Below are 15,875 nucleotides of genomic sequence, written 5' to 3' on the forward strand. Positions count from 1 at the left end.
GGGTCGCGCTTTCAGAATTTTGCGGCTAAATAACAGGCGTATCGTGGGCAGGCCATGTGGCGCAAGGCTGGCTACACACACAAATGAGAAGAGATGTCAATTACCCTAACTCATAGCGTTCTCGGGAGTTGTTGGCACTTGCTAACACCGTTGCTACATCTTCGTTTTCAGAAGGGCCGCGGAGAAGGTTTTCAGACGAGGCCGTCATGTAGATAAGAACGTCCCGCGGCCCCGCCGAACAGTCACTACGCAGACAGCTAGTGGCCTAGCCGTAAAAACGAAACTTCCCCCAATCGCTCAGCCGCAAAGCAGGTGGTGCCTCCACGATTAGGTGACCCTTATAGGCAGCTTTTAAGCGAGCTGCCATTTCATGCGCAGATGGGGCCGAAAAATTGCGCCGCCGCACACCATTTCGACGTTAGTGAAAGGTGGTCTAGACAATTAATAGGGAAAAAATATCGAAAGCACCTCTTCAAAGTTTGCAACCGCAACTCCAAGCTTACTGTGAACCCGCAGAAGATAACTGCCATTAACGTAAGACGTCGGAAACGCTTTGTGTATTCAGGGTGAGCGCTAAAGTTTAGAAGAACGAAACAGAATTCGAAACAAAGTGTCGAATTCGCGCTCAGTATGCAAGAAAGCCAGTTTCATGCGGCGTCACCTCACTTCCCGAAACGAGATTAGCCGCGCCAGCTATTTAAGTTTAAAACTTGCGGCGTTTACATTGAACCGACAAGAACGAGTTGAGTTGAGTTATCGGGTCGTAAACCGGTAACCGGGTTTATTTAAACCCCGTCGGATCTGGTCGAGAAGACGACGGCTCGAGCTCAGTCAACTCCCGCGCAGGGGGTGGGTTGACTGGACTCAATCCCGCTGCAGGAAGCATGTAAAAGCTGTCGGGGTGATTCGGGGCACAGCGGGTCAGGAGAACAGTACGGAAAACGCTAGACATGCGCAGGGGAAAAAACTGGAATCGGATGTGGTCTGCTAGTTCTTCGCATCAACGCGAGGTGCCCCCGTAATCGCCGCTCGTCTAGGGAGCCTACATGTTACAACATGCAGGCTCCCTACGCTCGTCCAGAGCCGGTTCTGCACTCGTCGGGTAGGGTTCATGTAAACCCGGTAGGGTCGAGTCCACTCAACTCCCCAAATCGACCCTCCGCTGTCGAGTCCATGTAAACAGGGCAACTGGCAACTCGGAGCTTCCGATGGTAGAACTATGCGGTATTACAATTGACGTTTTTTTTATCATTTTTTGAGCGTACCACAATACGGGGAATCGAATCGACCTCTACGACGTATCGACCAACGTGCAAGTAAAATACGGCAGCTGTGTACGGGCCGCACGTCTGAGGCCGCGCCGCCCAGCCTGGACCCTACGTAATACCTGCTGGAGGCCCGGCCCGACACTGAAATATAGCCTGAGCCCGGCATGACCTGGCCCTGTACTCGGTTTTAATGCCCTGCCAGGCCTAGCCCAATAGCGGTACAAGGTCGCTGTCCTCGGTGATTATATGTGGCTTTCGCAGCGCCGAGAAGACGCCGCCGCTGCATTGTCGCGGAGCCGCGGAACAAGAGGCTACGGATGCTTCCAAAAGACACAACTTCCTTTAATGCGTGCCTTTCGCGGCACCGGAAAGGCGTCGCCACCGCGTTCGCTGGGCCGAGAAACAACAGGCGACTCCACGCACCGCGGATGCTTTGGCTAGGCTTAATAGAGGGATTTAGCACACCGTGATCCGCGATCCGCTACCGTGATCCGCCACCGCGCGTTCCATTGCGCATGCGCAAATCACTTTGATGCCGATAGATGGCGCCACATACTTGATGTCGGCACACTGACCTGCCGCATCGGAACCAATCAGTTTGTGCGCCCCGCCCACGAGCGGTAGAGGGTCACTGTGGCGGATTTCGGATCACGATATGCTAAATCTCTCTAATATTCCGCTTCCGCCGTGGATGTCGAGACCAGGGGTGATACGAAACAACGTGAGAGGAGAGGGCATGGCGAGGATCTTGACAGCGACAATCTATGCTTAACCAAAGTGGGAGAAGCGAAAGTCAAAACTCAGTAGCTTCCAAAAGCGGCCCTTCTGTTCGGTCACTGGCGGCTAAAGAGAATCCTTCACTGCGCGGGCGTGTTGATTACGCCCGTGCGCGGAAAGCAGGATAGACATTTTTTTCCCTTTTCTTTTTTGCGAGTACTCGAGATTAGGGAGCCAGGCCGGCCGGAACAAGTATATACAATGGCCCGGTCCAGATCTGAATGCGAGTTCAAAGGGGATCCAAGTGGTCCGAGCCCGTGCTCAGAAAATGGACACAATCAATGTCCGAAATACCTCGTTTCCCTTGCGCTTATGCAATTCAGACGAACAACATGCAGCGCAGAGAAGCAAGACCGTTGAAACCAGCTGTGCCGCCTTGTCTTAACGCTAACTGCTACAGAGTACGATAAGGAACTTGAGGCGGAATCTCGAGGTCAGCGATTCGCAAACGAAGATCACAGAAACGGTTCGAAGTGCACTGCGTATTTACAGAACGAAGGCCTCCCCTTTGTTTTTCTGTCTTCCAAGTAATTGAGCCGCCTTTCGTTAAGTACGTGGCGTTTCTCAACGTGGAATGCTCTAAATGGACAGACATCGCAAATGTCACCGGTAGCGAGGTCCACCACCGACACGGGTCGATCACCCAGTTGAGAGTGACCCGTATACTACCGGGGACAAAAGTTTCCAGCTAGGAAGCGTTATAAGGAATCGAAACCCACAGCTCCGGTTAGTTATCCGGTGTCTGGAAACGACTTGCCAATGTCAAAGGCCGACGCAAGTGTTGTGACGTGATTTAGAAAAAACAAGTGGCCGCCAAAGAACGTGCAACTTGCGCGAGAAATTGCTTTTCTCGAGTCCTAGACGCTTTTATCCCCAATGGTAGACGCTTTTAGCACTCAAAACGAGTTGCGCGTTACTCACTTCCGTAAAATAGGCGCAGAAATGCCTTCGACATGTACAGCGCACGACAGAGTGTTACAAAGGAGACAGGTCGATAAATGCGGAACCTTCATACCGTGTGCATATAGCGCCCTGCGGTCCAACAAAAGGAAGGACTCGCGATGTGCGAAACACATGCCAATTACTGCTACAAGCCACGGCAGATGCAAGCACCGGGTCAAAAGTTTGAGGGGAAAGAAAGCCATAGTTGGTGAAAAGGCGAATTTTGTGCAAGCCATTGCGGTTGCAACCTGCCTGAAGCCTGCACTATGGAACGGGAACGACACCAAGTGCCTTTCAGGCTTTGTGCTCTAGCCCCCCCCCCCCCCCTTCCCATTCCTTCTGTTTTCTCTCTCTCTCTCTCTCTTTCACACACACACACACACACACACACACACACACACACACACACACACACACACACACACACACACACACACACACACACACACACACACACACACACACACACACACACACACACACACACACACACACACACACACACACACACACCCCTCTCTCTTTTTTTTTTTTGGTGACTTAATTTTTGGCCCTGCAAACATTTGACGTCGGGTGAAGAAAAAATGCCAACAGGTAAATGAGAAGCGACGAAAAGATTATAAAGCGAGAAGTGAAAGAGCTAATGGAAAGGAAAACTAATATGATCCTCTGCAAGCCAACACACGAAAAAGAAGTTATCTCTGACTTGCCGAACCAAGGTTTTAAAGAAAATTTCTCTCCTTGCAAACTTGGCTCAAAGCAAAGAGTGTTACTGCACAGGAGTATCAGCGCTGCACAGCTAGGAGACGCCGAAACCATCGTACAAGGAAAACTCTCAAAGCTGATGTCGGACATCAAGGCCCCACAGAAGTAAGGAAGTTGGCCGGCAGGGAACCATCGACCTTCGTGCGTCCGTTCCCTGCCTTGCCTCTTTAGTAAAAACGACAAATGGGACCCGGGACTCCCAAAAATACGAGAAAAAAACAAAAAGAGAGAGAGAAAAGAAAAAGAGGGTCCGAGGAGTAATGCGCACTGCGGAGGTTAGCTGTTCGGGAAGCGGAACAGAAAGCTCCGCGAGACGCAAAGAGCCGAGATCGGAGCAATGGAGTTATGGCGTGTCAAACCATTCGGAGACGCTCGCGCGGACACTGGCGCACAACCACAGCGAGGACGCAAGAGAGCAAAGAGAGCATGTAAAAAGTAGGATAACAAGGAATGGAATGACCGTGGGGTTATACGGTGACCCAGCTTCCATCTCCCTACCCCATTTCAACAGAACTTTGCTTTTTCCAACTCCTTCTCCCTCTGGAAGATTTCGACCGAGCTTTTCGCTGGCCGGACTCCTTCCTCCGAAACGATGTAGGCCTATTGCCGCTGACAGGCGCAGGGGGACGAGGAGAGGGGCACAAGAGGGATGCCCTTCCTTTTCGGCTGATAGATATCGGCAGAGACGTTCGACACGAGCGCTTAACGACCACTCCCATTTTTTGCCATCACCGTCTTCTTTCTATCCTTTCTTAATCTCTGTAAGGTCTGAGACGTCCGATGAAAGGGTGAAGCGGCGAGAGGACACGGGAGCGGAAGAAAAGGCGCCAACTACACGACCACTCTATTTTTTTCTTTTAAGAGAAACGTAAGAGACAGACATAGAGAGAGAAGGGAAATAGAAAATACGCGCCGAAGCGACGGCCCTGAGACAACTACGAGCGCACGGAAAATCAATGAAAACAGCCGACCAACTTGTAGCAGCTCACTCGGCCCCATTGGCTTTTCGACCGTGTCCAACGGGCGCGCCAGGAAAAGGCGCCAAGCCGCCGAAAGAGCGCAACCCGTCGGGGAAACGCCAGGAGCCGACAGAGGGAGGGAGGGACGGAAAGAGGCAGGCTTTTCCGAATAGTGTGGCCGATATAGATACACAGACGCGCTAAAAAAAGAATGAGCAAGACAAACGCACCAGTCCCCGTCGCAAAAGCGCGCGTATCCGGCGTTCGCAACGCTGCAGTGCTTTCCTGCTTCGTCGACGGGCAGCTTTGGACGCCATCGCGTCTGCACGGAGAAGTGACCCACGGGATCCGAACGCAGTATACCGTACCTAAGCGTACACTAGTCGACGACTCATGCATACACATTGAGGGGTGAACGTGGGAGTGGGACTGCAACTGGACAAAGGAAGTTAATAACGAAGAGGGGGGGGGGGGATGAGGCGATAATGTCGCGCTTCTGAAAGGCCGCATCACAGTACAGGCCCGATATCATAGCAGAGATTAGGACGGAACAAAAGTTGGCTAACGATGAGCGAAAGATGAAACGTAAAGAGCTGAAGACAAAAATAAAGGAATATTAGAAGGGTTCAACGCTGCTGAACCGAATATAGAGCGAAAGCATAAGCTGCGGGTGACCGAGCGTCCTTCTTCTTCCTCCTCTTTTTCTTCCTCTTTTTCTTCTGCTGCGTAGCGCCGGCTCGGGGACCACGGACACGGCACACAGCGACGAGCGGTTAGACCTGGCGTAATATTGCTTTCGCAATAAAAATGTAGGATGCTCAAGCTATGCCTTTAACGCGGTTGCATTTAAACCCCAATGTTTTGAAGACGATGGATGCATGTAGGCTTTGAATCGGGCGGCGGCTCGCGCCATCTATTGCGGCAGCTCCGTACGACCGAGGGAATTTTCCAGTGAGTGCAGAATCGTAGGCAAGCAAAGCGGAAATTTTCTTTACTACTAGCTTAACTATTACTTCCATAATTAACTTTTTTTCATGACGCACCTGACAGCTGACAGTTATAAGGCAATGTATACATTAGGTCCCCCCCCCCCCCCTTTTTTTTTTTTATTTGGAGAGAAACAGTGTGGTTCTGTGGCGGAGTGGTTGCGTGCTCGCCTCGCATTGCGAAGGAACCGTGTTTGGTCCTGCGGGCTTCCGTAAAACCTTTATTGTTTCTTTACTTTCCTCTGATTTTCGCTTTACAACCACAACGCCGACACCAACTTTCCTGCGACACGGGGCCCTTAACGCTACGCGTTAATAACGGGAGGAGGAGGGGGGTTGACGTTTCTAAGGGAATGACGTCAAAGCGTTAATGAGCTGCGGATTCTCTTCTGCGTAGCTGCCGATATGCTACTCTCTTAATTAATAATCCCTTGCGCAGTGCCTCAATTATCTCAGATACAATCATTAGCATAAAGAAGTAACCCACCGCATTATACGAACCATCACACGACATAAGGTCCCGCTGTAAGCAAGCCGTACGAATATGCCTGCGTGGCCGAGCAGTATAGCGTATGCGACTCGGTTGGATAGTGGATACCCATCTCGCAGGAAAAGCCCGAGCTGGCTCTGTGGTTCCGTGACGTCACACAACATGCCGACCAGTCAGTTCCTGGCAATATCACCCATATACCTTGCAAGTGCAGCCTGTCAGATGTACGTTCGTGATTTTTCGCTCACAACACCGCCGACGAATTGTTTTCTAGAGAACCGAACCTTATAATGCTGTCTCCTATAAAAACACCGAAGAAATAAGTTTAGCGGAGTGGTTTTCATGCGCCCAGTTGGAGGCTTCGACGAACGTTTCACAGGTTGCATATTTCAACGATTACGACAACCATTTTCCCTCTTCCTAAACTGACAGATACCCTTTCTTGCGTTCTTCTTTATTCAAATAAAATAAGGAGGAGGTAAAAATATGCTTACCAGCCCCGGCATCCGTTATCTACTCATTACAAGCACCTGAACAGGGGCGGTGGAAGTGAAGGGAGAAAGGAAATCAAAGAGGCGACGGACAGGAAGAAAGAACAGTCTTTTTCTTTTTTCTCCCCACTACACCATTCGGACTTGGAATTAAAAAAAAAAAAAAAAACACATTTGCTCAGACATTTTTATAGGTGTTGGCCAGAGCTGCAGCATGTGACGTCTACATCGACAGCTATCAAGCAGTGTTGCTCTGAATAAAATGCGGTAAGGCAAACGGCCACAAGAACCAGACGAAAGAAGGAAAGGTGCGCAAGACGGTCCCAGGTAACCCCCATAAAACATCCCGTCCGTTAACAAGGGTCTTCTCACAGCTTTCCAATCAACTCTGCGCCCGCTTTCCCGAAACAAACTTCCTGATTCCACATCCTCCGTTCCAGTTCAAACGCCAACTTCATTCGACAATACGAGATGTTACAAATTTCCATACCGGTCAAGGTTCGTGCGCGGTCCTCGTCTTTGCTTACTGAGCTCGATTTCGTGTTGCCTTAACCACCACTTATTTAAAACGCCCGTAAGAAAAAAAAAACAAAAAACGCAGAACTCAAAAGCTCGATACACTTTGCTACAGGGTTAAAAATTACACCGGCGTGTCAGTCTAATGCATCGTGTTCTGCTTTATCTGCCGACTCATGCACGCACGCTTAGCTCGCAGTATTCGTCTTATTTATTTAGCGAACTGCTCAGAAGTGCACGGGCTCCTTTCAGTTCTTCCCACGGCACAGAAAACGCGCCAAGTAACCGCAGCGAATAAAAAAAAAAAAAAAAAAATCGCGGAGAACAGGGCTTTGCACTCGCTAAGCAAAACTGTGCGCGCAGAACAGGACGATTTGCATGAGGACAAGTCGGCGGCAGCTTTGGTGCCGACAAGCTCATTACAGGGTCCCCGCGACTTGCGCAGCGGAATGAGAAGCGTGCTCTGCAGCCGCGCCTCTCTCTAAGCCAGCCATGGGGTGCGAGGAGTTATTCGCCCACGCACCAGTGACCACGGGCCACACGCGCGCATGCACTTGGCACGTGCGTGAGCCGCGTATAATTAAGGAGGTTTCATTATGGTTATTAACTCCGCTGTCAGGCGCGCCGCGCCGCTGGACAAATTAAAGGCGGCACCGCGTGCGGAAAGACGAAGAAACGAGACGAAGAGGCGTTGCTCGTAGCGAGCTGCAGGCAGGGCCCGGCCTCAAAAGTTTTTTATTTAATTTATTTCCTTATTATTCTCGTCGCTCTCCGGACAAACCCTCATCCCCTTCCCTCTCCGCATACCCAAAGAGTAAAAAGCACGCGGAACACTCCAGACTATGCACCCAGCCGCGCCGCGTATGGTATAAACGCAGCAGCAACAAGCGCCCGACGAGCGACGGGTTTAGCGACGCGAGACGAACGGAGGCAGCGGCGTCGAAAAGATTACAAGAACTGATACAAAAAAAGAAAGGAAAAAAAAAAAAAAAGCTCCCCAGCCCGAACAATGAGGAGTGAAAAGAAACCCTTATGAGTTCGCGAGAAGAGGCAACAGCAGCAGCGTTTTCGTTTAGTTTCCGGGCATATATGCCGGCAGCGAGGTTAGTATGCTGTCGCGACCGAGAAGAGAACGATACTTTATCATTTCGAGCTTACCAGCCGCCGCCGTTGCAGACGGGAGCTTATCCGCAGCGTATACCATACAGCATGCGTTGTATATACCTGCTGGCGCGCCCGAGTTAATGAATTTTCCTCCAAGACGAACCAACTGGTAAGGAAAAATTCCTCCCGAAGTAGGGAAATAAAAAGAATAAAACGTCGCTCGAGAAAAAGACGTTGCAGGGAGTCATTCGGCGGACGGCTCTAAGCGGAGAAAGCAGCGGCCCGCTTCTGTATTGCAGTGCAAGCAACCATGGTTCAGCAAATGAGAGGGGGAACAGTAGACTGACAGAATATAGAACGCTGGACCGTTGGATTTATGGCAATATGTAGCATACTTCTTGCTGGTGAATTTTTACGCACGCATTTGTACGACCGGATATATATATATATATATATATATATATATATATATATATATATATATATATATAACGCTGCAGGCCTTGTTTGCCGAGAAAAAAAAAAGTAGGCACACGCTGGCAGGGCTGACGAAGAAAACTGCACAGCAAACGACAGAACGCGCGGCTGTCAACGCCTCAGGCCAATTGCGAAATCACAAAACAAAGCAACCGAGAAATGTAGCTGACTGCTGATGAAAGAAAGCCGCAGCCACTGTCCAAGAACGCAGCGTAATTACTACACATCAGTGATGCTGAGGGTGAAATGCAAATCGAAGCGATGTCCCCATCGCCTCGGAACAGTATGCGGCCGCTGCAGGATACAGGTCTCGCCCACACCACTTCAATTAACCCTGCCCAGAAGTTCGTGCGCCGACTCTTATTTCAGCAAGCTTCCGAATCTCAATCCCCACTCAGTGGCCAGGCGGTATCACAGCGCGTTAAAGTGCAAACTCGGAGCACTTCGGAGCCCTTAATTACTCAATCTTGCTGCCGGTTCGCAGAGTTAAAATACTTCATCTACAACAAATAGCCATCCCAGGATCTTTCTGCCCGGCCTTCCGGTACAGTACAGGGGAGACGGACAGGCAGAGAATGAAAACCGGTATTCGTTTTACTCGTTTCTCACTTTGAAAGTTGATGCCCGCCTTGTCCGTTTTTGTTTTAGCCAGTGTCTTGAAGTGCTGCTTTTTCCATCTAGCGTGGGTACAAGGTAGAATGGACCTTGACTGCCGGTACTGGAGGCATCGTTGCAAGCACGTGCTTCGATGCGCGCGACCTTATAGCGTGGGAACTATGGCGAACGCGCTACCGGAAAAGTAATCAATATCCGAGTGACGGTTATGCATCAGCCCAAACGTAGCAAAAAATAAAAAAAAAAAAACATTTAAAAAAAAAAAAAAACCCCACTGGGGCTGTATGCCGGTAAAGGAAAGGGCGCTGACAGTTTCGGCACACATAGCGGTAAACGCTAATAACGTGCTCAGAAGATGGCGGAACATCTCATTTTTGGATTACTCGTGAGTCACGCAAGCACGCGTTCTCACTCGTTTCTCTGCTTCATGTCTTGTTACTATTAGTGCAACATCTGCACTGCTGCAACAATCAATCAGGAGCCGAATGTTTAAGTATAGTGGCCGACGCTGGGTGCTTCTAAAACAGCTCCAGCAATCGAATCACATCCCCCCACCCTCCCTAACACACATATACACACAAATCGCTTTACGACCATTCATCTTCGCACTGCAGTCTATGGTGTTACTAAGTGCTTTAAGGGATATTATGCAGACAGCAATTCTCCCTTTTTGTCGGCAAGGGAAGAGATTCTTTAGCACCAGCAGTGAATCCGCACAATCGCATATTTCTCTCAGCTTGAAAAAGGTGCCCCCCCCCCCAAAAAAAAAAAACAAAACAAAAAAAAAAAAAAAAACACAGGATGAAACATCCAGCGTCGTTTTTACAAAGAGTGCCTTGCATCCCACTGCTTAACTGTGCCTCGTGTTAGATAACCGGAGGGGTCGTAGATTTGGTTCCAGTGTATTAGATAACACGCATCATAGCAGCGGAGTCGGGGAAGGAGTTATGACTAATAATGTCCCGTCAGAGAATACCAGAGAGAGAGAGAAAGCACGGCACAAAAGGCCTCCTTCCCTTGTTGAGCAATCTCGGCGGTTTCTTTCTGCTGCTGTTCGGTGGCGCGCACAAGAATGCGAAACTCTCTACACGGCGTGCGGGGCGAGATTTACGACGCCGGCGGACGCCAGCGTGTGCGCATGCTTCCGCGCGCAGGCAGCTTTGTTCGGGGCGGGCCTGATTAAAAGCCGCTGTCACAAACACGAGCAGCAGCAGCGGCATCAGCTAGGGAATGGCCACTCTGCGGTCGCTCCGCCACCCACGATGCAATCGGTGCGCGCCACCGCGGACAACGCCAGGAGGATGATGGCGCGCAAAGAAGGGTTGCGAGATGCGCGGCTCTGAACGCAAGCAATTTCGTTGCGTCCTATGGGAGCTGGCACTGCCAGAAAGAAATAAAAAAAAAGTAAGTCACGAGTCTGCATTATCTATTTATTTACTTGTTTATCTGGTTAACGATGACTTCTCTACAGAATATAGGAGGACTATTAAAGGGGTCGGCCCAAAGAGGGCTCACTTGAGGCGCTGAGCATTTTACTTTGCAGGAAACCGAAATCGCAGGTAAAGACAACTGAGAAAAGTTTTGTCACCCATTACAGATACAATGCCTAAAGCTTCGCTGAACAAGCGATGAGAAGCAATCGTCCCGTACTGAGCCGCAGATAAGGGTAGTACCCTCCCTGATGACGTCAGAGTTCAGCTACATTTAAAACGTTGAGGACACAAGCGTATTACACGCTATTGATAGAGCAAGTCCCACGGCACGGCCAAGCGCATTTTCGCGGGCCAAAATGATAAAAAAAAAAAAAAATTACGGCCTTGCTCTGAGGCTCTTACAACAGCTAATCCGACTTCACCTGAACCCGGCGAACTGAAAGAGACGGGCACTCGAATCCGAAAAGGAGCGCACATTTTTCAACCTAGCCGAGTGCGCCGCTCGCCGGCCTGGCGAGGAGGATGGAAAGCGCGCACAGCAGGGACTCATTTTGAAACAAGGCGCAGCCCGGTGATTTGTGCGGCGACACGCAAATGAGATTTTGATAACCAGCCCGAAGTGGAAAGGAAGGGGGGCAGTAAGGACGACAGGTTAAATAAGGAGGAAAGTGAGAAGGGGGCAGAGGAGGAGAAGGCGCGCGCGCGCCGAATCCGCCGCGGAGCGAAACTCGGGAAGCCGTCGCTCTTGGCGAGCGCACAAGAGGCTTCGCGGTTCGCTTCGGCCTCTGGCGTGGAGCAGCCGCCGCGACCTCGCGCCCTGATGGGTCCTTGATGGCACCGGGGGCATATTATGCGGAGACGGGGAAGAGGTGCGCGGTAGGGAGGGAAGAGGATAACGGAGGAAGAAGGAGGGAGCCATCCTGCATAGGCGCGATGTCACCAAAGTTCACGCAGACGCGCAGGCACCAGCCAAGCGCTCTACCATTTCACGGAACACGCCCCCTTATTTATCTCTCTCGCCGATGAACCAATTCCTTCGCCGTCATAGCGCTTACTTGACTCGAAAGAGCGAAAACGGCGAGACAAATATTTAAAAAAGAAACGCGACCGACAACGTCTCACATTGCCTTCGCGGCTGCAATCCCCGCAAGGTAAAAAATTGCTCTGGAACGTGGGGTGCCTTGGGATGGGAGAAAAGGGATCACTGAGAAGGAAAGAATGGGTACGACCCGGGCCAATGCCGCACTGCTGTATCGCTGGCGTCGTCCCCAAAAACGCACGTATACGCTCGTGAGCGTGCCCCGTTGGCGCGTGTGACAAATGTTATGCGCGAACACGGCAGGGAGCCGTCATCGCCGCGAGATGGCGCCAGTTCGCGTTCTTGTTGCGAAGAGAGTCGCCGCGCTGCGTCGTCCTCGCGAGGTTAGGGGTATGTATATGTATGTGTGCTTCGAAGCGAGGAGCCGTTTTCGGCGTCGGTCGAACGACAGCGACAGATGGTCTTGCGCCGAATGTCTGCAGAGATCCCTCCCATTGGTTCTTATACACTTTCCCCCGTTCGCTTTTACAACGTTCCTCCAGCTCTGAGCCTCGTGATCTCTGCGGACGCGATACCGCGGATACGCAGCCGTTATCTTGGCGTTATATCACGCAGATCGTCACACAGTTTCCGGGTGCTGTTTTTACGCAACGCCGCAGTGAAAGTACAGGAGCCACTCCTGCAGATACAATACATACGCGATATTTTCAAGATGCCGAAGCCTGCACATGTCTGGCGTCCGTCCAGGAAAAGGCAGTTTCTTTCGGATACTGCAATATTTTCCGCCGATTGTTTCCGCACTTTCAATGAGAGGTACGAACAGATCATTTTGTTCGGCAGTTATCTGGAAGCGGCACACGCTTTTAACCGGAAGGTCATAGATAAGAAAAAAATAATACACACATAAAGAAAAGGAAGCCGGTGAGCAAAACTCGTCGATCGCAGATGCATTGTGTGCGTGAGAGAGGAGTCAACGAAGAAAAAGAATAAAAGAAGAACGCAACAGACACGACCGTTTCCGATGCAAGGTATCGCGGAACCAGATGGCGCGTATTCGCGACAAAGGATGCCAGCCAGCTCCTTTACACTGCGTTTTCATTTTCTCGTTCTATATATTTTTGCGTTCCTTTCCTAGACGTACAGGACACAGAAAACTGCCAGATCTGAGCCCGCCCGAACATAAGATGTACGCAAAAACAGCTCCAGCACGCGAGTCCAAGCTACCCTGAAGAAAGAAGACAGAAAGGCGCAAAGGGGAGGCAGCGAGCGCCGGGGTATATAGACAGGAGACACGGAATGGGCCGTATAAGCGTCGCAGGACTTGCCGACACGACACTCTATAAATCGACGCGCGCCTTCTTTTGTGAGCGCTGCGACATCGACAGAGGCATGCCGACAGACACGGCAGCGAAATTAGGAAGCCGGACAACGGCAACCCCCTCTAACATACTCTCTTTCCGTCTCTCACTGCATTCCTCCTGTATTGGTTTCACGGGCCGTTCGTTTTCGTGCTGTACAACATTGGCTGGATCGTTTTTCTTTCTCTTATCGCCGGTTGTCTATACTCTGCAACTCAATTAGTGGCCATGTCTGCAGCTCCGTTATCAGCTTGCCTAGTTCCGGCGCACGGCAGAGTATACCGTAAAACGCCGATATATAAGAAAGGCAAACAAGCGAAAAACGAGTTTCGCAGATTAATGGTGCCCAACCACACAACTAAGGGAAAGGCCGAAGATCGGGGCATTTAGGCCCCGAGGCTTAGCAAAAGGTTTTCGCCACGGAAGACAAATGATTGGTCAGAAAACCAGCGGGCACTTATACCCTCCGCCCTTGAGAAAAAAAACAAACGAAACGAATCGTACGCACATACGCAAGCACAATAGACGACTTCGTTGCGTTGCGTACAGGCATGCATGCGCAAAAAGTGCGCAGCTTTTAGTTAGGACAACTTGTAATGCATGCGCAGTGTTTGGCAACTGCACTACCCGCCCCACATATGTATAGCGAAAACTACGCATGCACCTCTGATCTGAAAAAGAGTATGAGGGATGTTCAAAAATTCGTTGGAGGAATTTAAATGTCTCTTAAGTGCGATAAGGCGAAATCTTTTTCTGCGACTCTTAGCACTCGTTTGCCGCTTCTTCACACATGTTTTCCCTTTTTACTCGTTTTTGTCTTTATTTTTTTTCCTTACTCTTTATACTTTTCTCTTTTGGCTGTTATACATTTTTTTATTGTTCTTATTGTTTTTACTTTTTTTACCCTTTCACTACTATTTTCCTCTTTTACTCTTCACTGACTGTTTCCGACGTTGAAACGCAATGAAGAGGCCTAGGCATTAGAACTTCGTAATGTTTTAGTAAGCTTTTTGCTTTGCACAATTACGACGTATTTTGCACAGCCTTGACGTCCGTGGCTGCTTTTACGTCTGTACACTATATCGTCGTCCATGGTTATTTCGACGTCGAATTTACTTTTTTGGCTCTAATTAATTAACTAATTACGCCACATCCACGAAATTTTGCACGTAAACATTTTTTTCACCCTCTACCTGATACAACCATTCTTTTACTCAGAAATCACGTGCGATACTCCCTCTGCGGACGGACACTGTCTGCAAATATCCAAGAGCCTATAAAGGCTTCCGCCTTTAAAAGTAAAGCCCTATTTTTTTCGCTCAAATACTGTTTATTTAAAATTTATGAAATTGAAAAAAAAAAGAAAAGAAAAAATAGGGCCGCCTATCTGGTACACCTATATTAATATAGGTAATATAATTAATACATTTAATGTAACCTCTGCCAACTTGTATGGCTTTGTGCGGCCTGCGAACAAAGTCATGCATGTCTTCTTTGTACCAGCATTTATCCATTCGGTGCAGTCATGTCCCCTCAGAGCGAATGGCGCTCTTGTTCTGAAACGAGGGCAGTGTGAAACAGGCGTTATCGCCTGCTCCCACACCGGCCTGACAAGGAAAGGAGCGATTCCCGAATTTTTCTGGACTGTACCGTCCTATCATCCTTACCGTCCTGTCTTGACACCGTCTCAATTTCATCATTGCAGTTCGAAGACAAAAAAGGTTAGGACGAGGGCGTCACTGGGGCTGTCTGTAAGGACATATGGCTGCACTAAATGGATAAATGCTGGTGAAAAAAGGCATTCATGTGCTTTTTCAGCGGTAGAGCAAAACCATACAATTTAATGGATACAGCGTTGAAATGCACGAGGGGAGGGGCGCTCATAAAGTTCCTATTATCAGCATGAGAAAGGCAGATATAAAAAAGCGGCTGGAGTAGGGAGTTTCATCGTTATGTACATATTATCAGCATGAAGGCAGATATAAATAAGCGGCTTGAGTAGGGAGTTTCATCTTTATGTACATATTCTCCACCGAACCATAGCATGCCTATCCTCATACTCGGCGTCGTCGAGATAGACCACGTCATATATTCAGATGATGAAGAAAGCCCAAGAATAAGCGTCTCGGTAATGACGAGCTTAGCTGACACGGCTGAAGAGGTGGCCATTGCCCTTGCGATAGCAGGTACAATGGCTACTACAATTATAAGCGACTCGAAAACAACAATATGCAATTTTCTCAAGGGAAAAGTCTCTACACAGGCAAAGAGGATACTGGAAACTTGTCAGGATGACAGAATAATCCGGCTAATATGGGCACCAGCCACTCTCAGCTTCAAATAAATGAGGGAGCTTATAAGCTTGCCCGCGGTCTCATCTTCTGGGCAGTCTGCGACCATCAGTACACTCTGAGCGGGGACAGGCTATAGTCAGCTATAAAGAGATTACTGATCAATATCGGCTAAATAGGGTGGAATACCCACCGGCAGATAGGACACTAAATAAAAGCCAGGAAAGCATCTGGACGCGCTTACAAACAAGGACTTCTTTTTCGAATCAAGTTACCCTTAACCAGTGGTATCCGGAAAAATTCTCAGATAGATGCAAACTACGTTAGGATAAGGTGGATCTGGTACATATGATATGAACGTGTC

At 49.5% G+C, this 15,875-nt stretch overlaps 1 protein-coding gene across 7 annotated transcripts in view; it reads right to left on the bottom strand.

Annotated features, from left to right (window-relative positions):
* Positions 1–15,875, bottom strand: part of dlg1 (MAGUK family member discs large 1) — a 627,306-nt gene that overhangs the window by 149,671 nt on the left and 461,760 nt on the right. The window lies entirely within an intron of this gene.

This window comes from Amblyomma maculatum, chromosome 2 (genome assembly GCF_055883805.1).
Source record: "Amblyomma maculatum isolate TAMU_Amacu chromosome 2, ASM5588380v1, whole genome shotgun sequence".
Taxonomy (NCBI): domain Eukaryota; kingdom Metazoa; phylum Arthropoda; class Arachnida; order Ixodida; family Ixodidae; genus Amblyomma; species Amblyomma maculatum.